Source organism: Rutidosis leptorrhynchoides, chromosome 2 (assembly GCF_046630445.1).
Source record: "Rutidosis leptorrhynchoides isolate AG116_Rl617_1_P2 chromosome 2, CSIRO_AGI_Rlap_v1, whole genome shotgun sequence".
In the NCBI taxonomy this organism is placed as follows: Eukaryota; Viridiplantae; Streptophyta; class Magnoliopsida; order Asterales; family Asteraceae; genus Rutidosis; species Rutidosis leptorrhynchoides.
This window is the reverse complement of record NC_092334.1, coordinates 656,501,375-656,513,600: the sequence shown is the minus strand read 5'-3', so window position 1 is coordinate 656,513,600 and position 12,226 is coordinate 656,501,375.

The following is a 12,226-nucleotide window of genomic DNA, read 5'->3' as shown; positions in this document are numbered from 1 at the left end:
ACAAATCTTGTGGTTCACTTGTACTTACTTACTTAAACCTATGATTTCACCAACGTTTTCGTTGACAGATTTCTATGTTTTTCTCAGGTCCTTGAACGATACATGATACATGCTTCCGCTCATTATTTTGATACTTGCATTGGATGTCGAGTATATATGCATACATGGAGCGTCTTTTGGCTACTTTTAAATTGTGTCGCATAAGTTTCATTTGTGCTTATAACTTTGTAACGTAACTTGTGGTGGAACTATTCTTGCAAACTTTGAACAATCTTTACATTTGAAATGAATGCGACATATCTTTTGGTCAAACGTTGTTTTAAAGACTTATGACCACGTAACGGGACCTAAGTAGACGGCGCCGTCAATGACGATTTTGTCGGGTCGCTACAGATGGTATCAGAGCGTTGGTTGTAGGGATTTATAGTTCATTGGTGTCAACCTCGAGTCATAGGGTACATTGGTGAGTCTAGACTACAACCGGCATATAGACTTGAAGTAGGAATTACTTGACTACTTGTGTATTTATACTCGAACGCTTCTACTCATATCTACTCTTAGTTCATCTTAATCTCACGTTGTTTAATTTGATTGACACGCCACCTTGACTATATGAAATGATGTCGAATGCACATATGAATCAGGGTAATATAATTGCCGGGATTATATTACGGTGACTCATATGAACGTTCCGACATTATGACATAAAGAATTTAAGGCGAGTCGAGGAAAAACATCTCTTTATCTTTATTCTATATCACGGTTAGTATTATTGAGAATACTAATCAATGATATTCTTGTGTCTTGAAGGAACAATGGCTCCTCGTCGTGTACGCCGCAATGAAACTCCCGAACAAGCTCTCGAACGGATGATAGCTACCGCCGTAGATGCGGCCATGGCCGGTCACTCATCCAACAACAACAACAATAATAACAACAATCACAACAACAACAACAATGGAGCCGGTAACTCAAACGAAGGGTGCTCCTACAAATCCTTCATGGGGTGCAAACCTCACACTTTTGATGGAACCGGGGGACCGGTCGTGCTCACCCGATGGTTTGAGCAAACGGAAGCCGTCTTTAGCATAAGCAGTTGTCGGGACCAAGACAAGGTCAAATACTCCACTCACACCTTCGCCGGTGTCGCTCTTACATGGTGGAATACTTATGTACAATCGGTGGGTACCGATGAAGCTCACGCCCTCTCTTGGGCCTACTTGAGGGAAAAGATGATTGTCGAATATTTCCCTCGTGAAGAAACCCGAAGGCTCGAACAAGAGCTAAGAACTTTAAAGGCGATCGGAAATGATCTCAAGGCTTATAATCAACGATTTTCTGAACTAGCCTTGATGTGCCCAAACCTTGTGAACCCCGAGTCTTTAAGGGTTGAACTTTACATGGATGGTCTTCCAAAGAGCATCAAACACGGAGTAATGTCATCCAAACCCCCTAATCATCAAGAAGCTTTGAACATGGCCCGCAAATTGATAGAGACGGTGGACGAAATCGTAGTACCGGCACCTAAAGCCGAGGACAAGTCGGGTAACAACAAAAGAAAATGGGAAGCTCCCCAATCAAGCAACAACAACTTTGCCAAGAAATCTTTCACCTCCGACGGCAAGAAGGGTTATGCCGAAAATCTACCTCTTTGCAACAAATGCAACAAACATCACTTTGGCGAATGTAGTAAGCTAATTTGCCATCGGTGCCAAGGAATTGGTCATAAGGCCAACAATTGTAAAAGTGCCACTCCCGTCGCTCGAAAGTGGCCCAATGCACCAAAGATGGGCACTTGTTACGAATGTGGCCAAACGGGCCATTATAGAAATGCATGCCCGAAGAGGAAAGATAACCCCAATACGCGCGGCCGAGCTTTCAACATCAACACCGAGGAAGCCCGAGACGATAATGAATTAGTCACGGGTACGTTTCTTCTCAACAACACCTATGTTACTTGTTTATTCAATTCGGGTGCCGATAAGAGTTTTGTATCCAAGACTTTGACTCATTCTTTTAATACTCCACCGCGTCCACTAGATACCACTTATACTATTGAAGTGGCCAACGGAAAACTATTGAGTGCCGACACATATTACCGGGGGTGTGCGTTAAACATTTTGGGTAATGAGTTTGAAATCGACTTGATACCCATGGAACTAGGGAGCTTCGACGTAATAATCGGTATGAATTGGCTAGCCAAAATGAAATCTCACATCCTTTGTGATCTTAACGCAATCCGAATCCCTATCGAGAATGGTGAACCTTTGATCGTCTATGGCGATAAGAGTTGCACCGGACTCAACCTCGTTTCGTGTATTAAAGTTAGAAAACTACTCCGTAAGGGTTGTTTTGCGATCCTTGCTCACGTTAAGAAAGTTGAGTCCGATGAGAAGCACATCGATGATGTGCCAATTGTTAGTGACTATTCCGATGTATTTCCCGATGAATTGCCGGGTCTTCCACCTCATCGACCGGTTGAATTCCAAATCGATCTTATTTCGGGAGCCGCACCCGTAGCACGTGCACCATATAGACTCGCTCCATCCGAAATGCAAGAATTGCAAAGTCAAATCCAAGAACTACTTGATCGTGGTTTTATCCAACCTAGCCATTCACCTTGGGGCGCCCCGATTTTGTTTGTTAAAAAGAAAGACGGATCCCTACGAATGTGCATTGACTATCGTGAACTAAACAAATTGACGGTTAAGAATCGATATCCTCTCCCTCGCATCGATGACCTCTTTGATCAATTACAAGGGTCTTGTGTATATTCAAAAATCGATCTCCGCTCGGGTTATCATCAATTGAGGGTTAAGGGGGAAGATGTCTCCAAAACCGCTTTTCGAACTCGTTATGGTAGTTATGAATTTCTTGTAATGCCATTTGGTCTCACTAACGCACTGGCGGTGTTCATGGATCTTATGAACCGCGTGTGCAAACCGTATCTTGACAAATTCGTTATCGTGTTCATCGATGATATTTTAGTCTATTCAAAAAGCGAAGAAGAACACGAGGAACACCTCCGACTTGTGCTTGAACTTTTAAGACAAGAACAACTCTATGCCAAATTCTCCAAGTGTGAATTTTGGTTAAAGGAAGTTCAATTTCTTGGTCATGTTGTAAGTGACCAAGGTATTAAAGTCGATCCAACGAAAATCGAAGCCATTAGTAAATGGGAGACTCCTACTACTCCTACTCATATCCGTAAATTCTTGGGTCTCGCCGGATACTACCGTAGATTCATCAAGGATTTTTCTTTGGTTGCTCGTCCTCTAACCACGTTAACTCATAAGGGAAGAAAATTCGTTTGGGCAACCGAACATGAATCCGCATTCCAAATCTTGAAAACGAAGCTAACCACCGCTCCTATCTTGTCACTTCCTGAAGGCAATGATGACTTTGTTGTATATTACGATGCCTCGAAACATGGTTTTGGGTGTGTATTGATGCAACGAACGAAAGTCATTGCTTATGCTTCTCGACAACTCAAAATTCATGAACGAAACTACACGACGCATGATCTCGAACTCGGAGCCGTTGTCTTTGCACTTAAAATGTGGAGACACTATCTTTATGGAACCAAGAGTACTATCTTCACCGATCACAAAAGCCTCCAACACATTTTCGATCAAAAGCAACTAAACATGAGACAACGTAGGTGGATTGAAACCTTAAACGGTTACGATTGCGAGCTTCGTTACCATCCCGGGAAGGCTAATGTAGTAGCCGATGCCTTAAGTCGAAAAGAAAGAGCGGTGCCTCTTCGTGTCCGAGCCTTAAACATCACCATCCACACAAACCTTAATAGCCAAATTCGGGTAGCCCAAGATGAGGCTCTCAAGGATGAAAACCTTTCACGCGAGCTCTTGAACATTCTCATCTCTCGATTCGAAATTAGGGAGACCGGACTCCGATATTATGCCGGAAGGATTTGGGTGCCTAGTTATGGGGACTTGCGAAGCCTTATTTTGGACGAAGCCCATAAGTCACGATACTCGATTCACCCCGGTGCCAATAAGATGTACCACGACCTTAAACAACTATATTGGTGGCCGAACATCAAAAGGGACGTAGCTACTTATGTTTCCAAGTGTTTGACATGTTCCAAAGTCAAAGCCGAACACCAAAGACCGTCCGGACTACTTCAACAACCCGAGATCTCGCAATGGAAGTGGGAAAGGATAACGATGGATTTTATCACCAAACTACCAAAAACGACGAGCGGTTATGATACCATTTGGGTTATTGTTGACCGTCTCACCAAATCCGCACACTTTCTCGCCATGAAGGAGACCGACAAAATGGAGAAACTTGCACAACTTTACATCAAGGAGATCGTAGCCCGACACGGTGTACCTTTATCAATTATCTCCGACCGAGATGGCCGTTTTGTTTCCAGATTTTGGCGTACTTTACAAGAAGCATTGGGAACGCGTTTAGACATGAGCACCGCATATCATCCTCAAACCGATGGGCAAAGCGAACGCACAATTCAAACCTTAGAAGACATGCTACGAGCTTGCGTTGTCGACTTTGGAAAAGCTTGGGATAAGCACTTGCCTCTCTCCGAATTCTCCTACAACAATAGTTATCACGCGAGTATTAACGCCGCACCATTCGAAGCATTATATGGCCGAAAATGTCGTTCTCCTCTTTGTTGGGCCGAAGTAGGCGACAAACAAATCACCGGTCCCGAACTTATTCATGAAACAACCGAGAAGATCGTTCAAATCCGAGATAGGCTTCGGACGGCCCAGAGTCGTCAAAAGAGCTATACCGACAAACGACGCAACGACCTTGAATTTCAAGTCGGTGACCGAGTAATGTTAAAAGTCGCACCTTGGAAAGGTGTAATCCATTTTGGGAAACGCGGGAAGCTAAATCCGCGGTATATTGGTCCTTTCGAAATCTTGGAGTGTATTGGAACCGTTGCTTATCGTTTAGATCTTCCGCCTCATTTGAACTCCGTTCATCCTACCTTCCATGTATCTAACTTGAAAAAGTATCTTGCCGAACCCGATATCGTCATCCCTCTCGAGGAACTTACTATTGATGACAAACTCCATTTTGTGGAAGAACCGGTTGAAATTGTGGACACCTCCGTCAAGACATTGAAACAAAGCCGAATTCCGATTGTTAAAGTCCGTTGGAACGCCAAAAGGGGACCCGAGTTTACTTGGGAAAGGCAAGATCAAATGCAAAAGAAATACCCTTATTTATTCCCGGCTCCGGAAACGCAAGATCCCGAGGAAGAAACAACGACTACTATGCCTACTTAAATTTCGGGATGAAATTTCTTTTAAGGAGTAGGTAATGTAACATCCTGCCTTTTTCCGTTTACTTTTCCGTTTAACTATTTAAAGTCCGTTATATGATTATGACATCCCTCGTTAATACGCGTTTTAAAATATCTCGTTTAGGTAATTCACGCACCCGCAACCGAACTAGAGGGACCATTGTTGCCAAGAGAGCAAAGAGGTGACTAGGTCAACTAGTCAACCCTTCACTCTCATCCATTCATTTATTTCCTTTTCTTTTTCCATTTTCTCTAATACTTTCACCAAATCTCTCAAACACCACTTCAAGGATTCATCATCCAAATCAAATCGAGCAAGCATCCATCTAAACAAATTGCATATTCGGAATCCTCTCATCTTCCTCTTCGATTCCATACCGATTTCATCAAGTTTGGGTAACTTTCTAAAATCACTAGATTTTGTGTTCTTGATGTTTTTAACTTATAAAGTTGTTAATTAGTGTCTATGGCTCAAGTCTAACATGAATATATGATTTATATGTTCAATTTCATTATTTGAAGTAACTAGTTTGAATATGAACTTTGGTGTGTTTGATTGGCTGATTTGGTTGTTTGAATGTTGTTAAAAGTGATAAATGCATGTATTAAATGTGTTCCTAGTATCACTAGCTTCAATTTGATGTGTAGGTTGTTTTAGAAAACTTCATAAACATGATTAGTGATTTTGATGTTGTTGGTTAGGGTTTGATAGAATTTAATGTGAACATTTAATGCTTTGAATGACATGAAATGTTATTTTTAAGTGTTAGGTTGTATTGTATGCTTGATCACCTTCGAAACGGCATATCATTCATGTAAATTGGTTGCCGAATCATCAAATTTCATTTATGAACTTGAATGCATCTAATGAGGAGCCTTGAATGTGATTTTGGTTGTTGTAAAAGTAAATGTGTGTAACATCCCGCCTTTTTCCATTTACTTTTCCGTTATACTAATATAAAGTCCGTTATATGTTTATAACATCTCCCGTTGATACGCGTTTTAAATTATCTCGTTTAGGTAATTCCCGCACCCGAACGAAAGTTGAGGGACTAAACTTGACAAGGGATCAAACCCTTGACTAGGTCAAAGGGTCAAACCCCTTTCACCCATTCATTATCATCTCCATCTCTCTCTCTTTCTCTCTAGCAAGAACACACACCCATTTACCAAATTCATTCAATCATCATCTAAATTCGATCTAGGAGGCTTACAACAAAATAAACTACATATTTGTGATCCTCTCTTCATCCTCTACATTTTGATACCAATATCATCAAGTTTGGGTAACATTTCTAAAACTCTAGATTTCTTTAAACTCGTGTTCTTGACTTATAAAGTTGTTAATTAGTGTCTATGGCTCATCGTGATGTCGTGTATGTAGTTTGTATGCTCGATTCGTTGTTTTTGGTGTAACTAGTTCATTATGAAAATTTGCTTGCTAAATCTTTGATTTTGAATGATCAAATGTTGTTAGATTGTTAAAGTGCATGTTTTAAAAGTGTTACTAGTATCATTAGCTTCGTTTTGATGTATAGGTTGATTAAGGAAACTCCAAGAACATGATTAGTGATTTTGTGAACTTGGATTAGGGTTTGATAAGCTTTAGATGAACTTTTGATGCACCAAATGCTATGAAATATTGTAGATAAGAATTTTGTTGCAATGTGTGTATGATTACCTTCGAAACGGCATATCATACATGTAAATTGGTTGCCCGAATCATAAAATGCGTTTTAGAACTTGAAACTTTGATTATGAACGTTTAATGCGGTTTTTGGTTGTTGTTAGTGATGAATTGCTTGATGAAATGTGCTTAGTTGTTTTCCTTGTCAAATTACCTTTCTAATGATATAGGTTATGCGTTTTAAGTGTTTTCGGTGCATGAAATGTGTTATATTGTATTTTGGTTCGTGACTTGGACCATTTTTTTCTGCAAACTGCATGATTCCCAGGTATTGCGCGCCGCGCATTTACCCGCGCGCCGCGCAGAATCAGAGATCCCAGATGTTTGCCTTCTTGGTTGAGTTCTGACCAGAAATTGCACTGGGTGCGCGCCGCGCAACCCAGTGCGCGCCGCGCAAAAGCCCCAGGCCACTCTCTTTTGTTTTTAAATGTCACAAAAATGTTTCCGCTTAACTAAAACTCCGTTTAACATGAAACTTGACTATTAGGCTCTTATATGACTTCTCGTCTTGGGAAAATTGTCGGATACCCGACCCGACCCCGTTGACTTTGACTTTGACCAAGTTTGACTTTTAGTCAAACTTAACCAAACGATTATACAATCGTTCTAACATACTTAACTACTTGTATCGTGCATGAAACTTGACAAATTGATTCACATGCTATATTAATCGAGTCGTAACGAGCCATAGGACTAATTGAACATCTTTGACCAATCGTGACTATCGTTATTGATACAACCTATTTGTTTAGGTCAAGACTAGCATTGTTCTTTGCACACATTTACTTGTTGAAGTACTTTACTACTCGTGCATTCAAGGTGAGATCATAGTCCCACTTTTACTCTTTTTGAACTTACATTTGGGATGAGAAAACATAAATATTTCTTTTACTAAGTGAACACAAGTACAGGAAAACAAACATTCTACATACGAGTTTAGAACAAAATCCTCAATTCGATTATCATTAGTTACACTTGCCGGGTGTAAGCGAGAACTTATGTTGTATGGATCCATATGGGTTTGACAAACCCTCATTCAAACGGTTCGCTACCGTTTACGAATGAAATATATTTTCGAGAAACAGTGTATGTTCTAGCACTAAGTGATGGGGTTCAATGGAAGGAAATGTTAAGCATTGATAATTGGGTGCTCGTGAAACAAACTTTTGGAATGTATTACTATTATTTCATTGATGCAAATCTTGTGGTTCACTTGTACTTACTTACTTAAACCTATGATTTCACCAACGTTTTCGTTGACAGATTTCTATGTTTTTCTCAGGTCCTTGAACGATACATGATACATGCTTCCGCTCATTATTTTGATACTTGCATTGGATGTCGAGTATATATGCATACATGGAGCGTCTTTTGGATACTTTTAAATTGTGTCGCATAAGTTTCATTCGTACTTAAAACTTTGTATCGTAACTTGTGGTGGAACTATTCTTGTAAACTTGAACAACCTTTACATTTGAAATGAATGCGACATATCTTTTGGTCAAACGTTGTTTTAAAGACTTATGACCACGTAACGGGACCTAAGTAGACGGCGCCGTCAATGACGATTTGGTCGGGTCGCTACAGATGGTATCAGAGCTGGTTTAACCTTAGCCGTAAAGGTAGTCACGCGCGCCGGCTGTCAGGCCGGGCACCCGAACGGACTATGCTTTTTGGCGGGTTAATCGTAGAGGGGGTTCTCACAGTGTTACCTGTGACGAAGCATTGGCTCTTACCCCTTGCGATCCCTTGGAATTTGAGGGTTGGCAGTTTGGCAGAAATGCGGGCTGTAAAATCAGTGTCTGAGGTACACTCAGTGGTCACCAAGCAGTTAGCTGGAAAGGCACTGGGTGGGTTTCTACCCCATCTGTCGCTACAGATGGTATCAGAGCGTTGGTTGTAGGGATTTAGAGTTCATTGGTGTCAACCTCGAGTCATAGGGTACATTGGTGAGTCTAGACTACAACCGGCATATAGACTTGAAGTAGGAATTACTTGACTACTTGTGCATTTATACTCGAACGCTTCTACTCATATCTACTCTTAGTTCATCTTAATCTCACGTTGTTTAATTTGATTGACGCGCCACCTTGACTATATGAAATGATGTCGAATGCACATATGAATCAGGGTAATATAATTTCCGGGATTATATTACGGTGACTCATATGAACGTTCCGACATTATGACATAAAGAATTTAAGGCGAGTCGAGGAAAAACTTCCCTTTATCTTTATTCTATATCACGGTTAGTATTATTGAGAATATTAATCAATGATATTCTTGTGTCTTGAAGGAACAATGGCTCCTCGTCGTGTACGCCGCAATGAAACTCCCGAACAAGCTCTCGAACGGATGATAGCTACCGCCGTAGATGCGGCCATGGCCGGTCACTCATCCAACAACAATAATAATAACAACCACAACAACAACAACAACAACAACAATGGAGCCTGAAACTCAAACGAGGGATGCTCCTATAAAGCTTTCATGGGGTGCAAACCTCACACTTTTGATGGAACCGGGGGACCGGTCGTGCTCACCCGATGGTTTGAGCAAACGGAAGCCGTCTTTAGCATAAGCGGTTGTCGGGACCAAGACAAGGTCAAATACTCCACTCACACTTTCTCCGGAATTGCTCTAACATGGTGGAACACCTATGTTCAATCGGTGGGTACCGATGAAGCTCATGCCCTCTCTTGGGCCGATCTAAAGGAAAAGATGATTGTTGAATATTTTCCGCGCGAAGAAACCCGAAAGCTTGAGGAAGAACTAAGAGCTTTGAAAGCGGTCGGAAACGATCTTAAAGCTTATAATCAACGCTTCGCCGAACTATCCTTGATGTGTCCTAATCTTGTTAACCCTGAATCTCAAAGGATTGAGCTCTACATGCTCGGTCTTCCAAAAAGCATCAAACAAGGGGTGATGTCATCCAAACCCACTACTCATCAAGCCGCTATGAACATGGCACGCCAACTAATTAAAACGGTTGACGAAATCGTAGTTCCGGCACCTAAGGCCGAGGATAAATCGGGCGGCAACAAAAGAAAGTGGGAACCCTCCCAATCAAGCAACAACAACTTTGCTAAGAAGCCTTACACCTCCGACGGCAAGAGGGGTTATGCCGGGAACCTACCTCTTTGCAACAAATGTAACAAACATCACTTTGGTGAATGTGGCAAGTTAATTTGCCACCGGTGCCAAGGAGTTGGTCATAAGGCCAACGATTGTAAAAGTGCCACTCCCGTTGCTCGAAAGTGGCCCAATGCACCAAAGACGGGCACTTGTTACGAATGTGGTCAAACAGGTCATTATAGAAATGCATGCCCAAAGAAGAAAGATAACCCCAACACGCGCGGCCGAGCTTTCAACATCAACACCGAGGAAGCCCGGGATGACACTGAACTAGTCACGGGTACGTTTCTTCTCAACAATTCTTATGTCTCTTGCTTATTCGATTCAGGTGCCGATAAATGCTTTGTATCCAAGACTTTGACTCATTCTTTTAGCACTCCACCTCTTCCATTAGATACCACTTATACCATTGAAGTGGTTAACGGGAAACTATTAAGTGCCGACACATATTACCGGGAGTGTACGATAAACATTTTGGGTAAGGAATTTGAAATTGATTTGATACCCATGGAACTAGGAAGCTTTGATGTAATAATCGGTATGAATTGGTTAGTCAAAACGAAATCTCACATTCTTTGTGATCTTAACGCAATTCGAATTCCTATCGAGAATGGTGAACCTTTGATCGTCTATGGCGATAAGAGTTGCACCGGACTCAACCTCGTTTCGTGTGTTAAAGTTAGAAAACTACTCCGTAAGGGTTGTTTTGCGATCCTTGCTCACGTTAAGAAAGTCGAGTCCGATGAGAAGCACATCGATGATGTGCCAATTGTTAGTGACTATTCCGATGTATTTCCCGACGAATTACCGGGTCTTCCGCCTCATCGACCGGTTGAATTCCAAATCGATCTTATTCCGGGAGCCGCACCCGTAGCACGTGCACCATATAGACTCGCTCCATCTGAAATGCAAGAATTGCAAAGTCAAATCCAAGAACTACTTGATCGAGGTTTTATCCAACCTAGCCATTCACCTTGGGGCGCTCCGATTTTGTTTGTTAAAAAGAAAGACGGATCCCTATGAATGTGCATTGATTATCGTGAACTAAATAAATTGACGGTTAAGAACCGATATCCTCTTCCTCGCATCGATGACCTCTTTGATCAACTACAAGGGTCTTGTGTATATTCGAAAATCGATCTCCGCTCGGGTTATCATCAATTGAGGGTTAAGGGGGAAGATGTCTCCAAAACCGCTTTCCGAACTCGTTATGGTAGTTATGAATTCCTTGTCATGCCATTTGGTCTCACTAACGCACCGGCGGTGTTCATGGATCTTATGAACCGCGTGTGCAAACCGTATCTCGATAAATTCGTTATTGTGTTCATCGATGACATATTGATCTATTCTAAAAATGAAGAAGAGCACGAACAACATCTCCGACTTGTGCTTGAACTTTTAAGACAAGAACAACTCTATGCCAAATTCTCCAAGTGTGAATTTTGGTTAAAGGAAGTTCAATTTCTTGGTCATGTTGTAAGTGACCAAGGTATTAAAGTCGATCCAACAAAAATCGAAGCCATTAGCAAATGGGAGACTCCTACTACTCCTACTCACATTCGTCAATTTTTGGGTCTCGCCGGGTACTATCGTAGATTCATTGAAAATTTCTCTTTGGTTGCACGTCCTCTAACCGCATTGACTCACAAGGGAAAGAAATTCATTTGGGCGACCGAACATGAATCCGCATTCCAAATCTTGAAAACGAAGCTAACCACCGCTCCTATCTTGTCACTTCCCGAAGGCAATGATGACTTTGTTGTATATTGCGATGCCTCAAAACATGGTTTTGGGTGTGTATTGATGCAACGAACGAAAGTCATTGCTTATGCTTCTCGACAACTCAAAATTCATGAACGAAACTATACGACACATGATCTCGAACTCGGAGCCGTTGTCTTTGCACTTAAAATGTGGAGACACTATCTTTATGGAACCAAGAGTACCATCTTCACCGATCACAAAAGCCTTCAACACATTTTCGATCAAAAGCAACTAAACATGAGACAACGAAGGTGGATTGAAACCTTAAACGATTACGACTGCGAGCTTCGTTACCATCCCGGGAAGGCAAATGTAGTAGCCGATGCCTTAAGTCGAAAAGA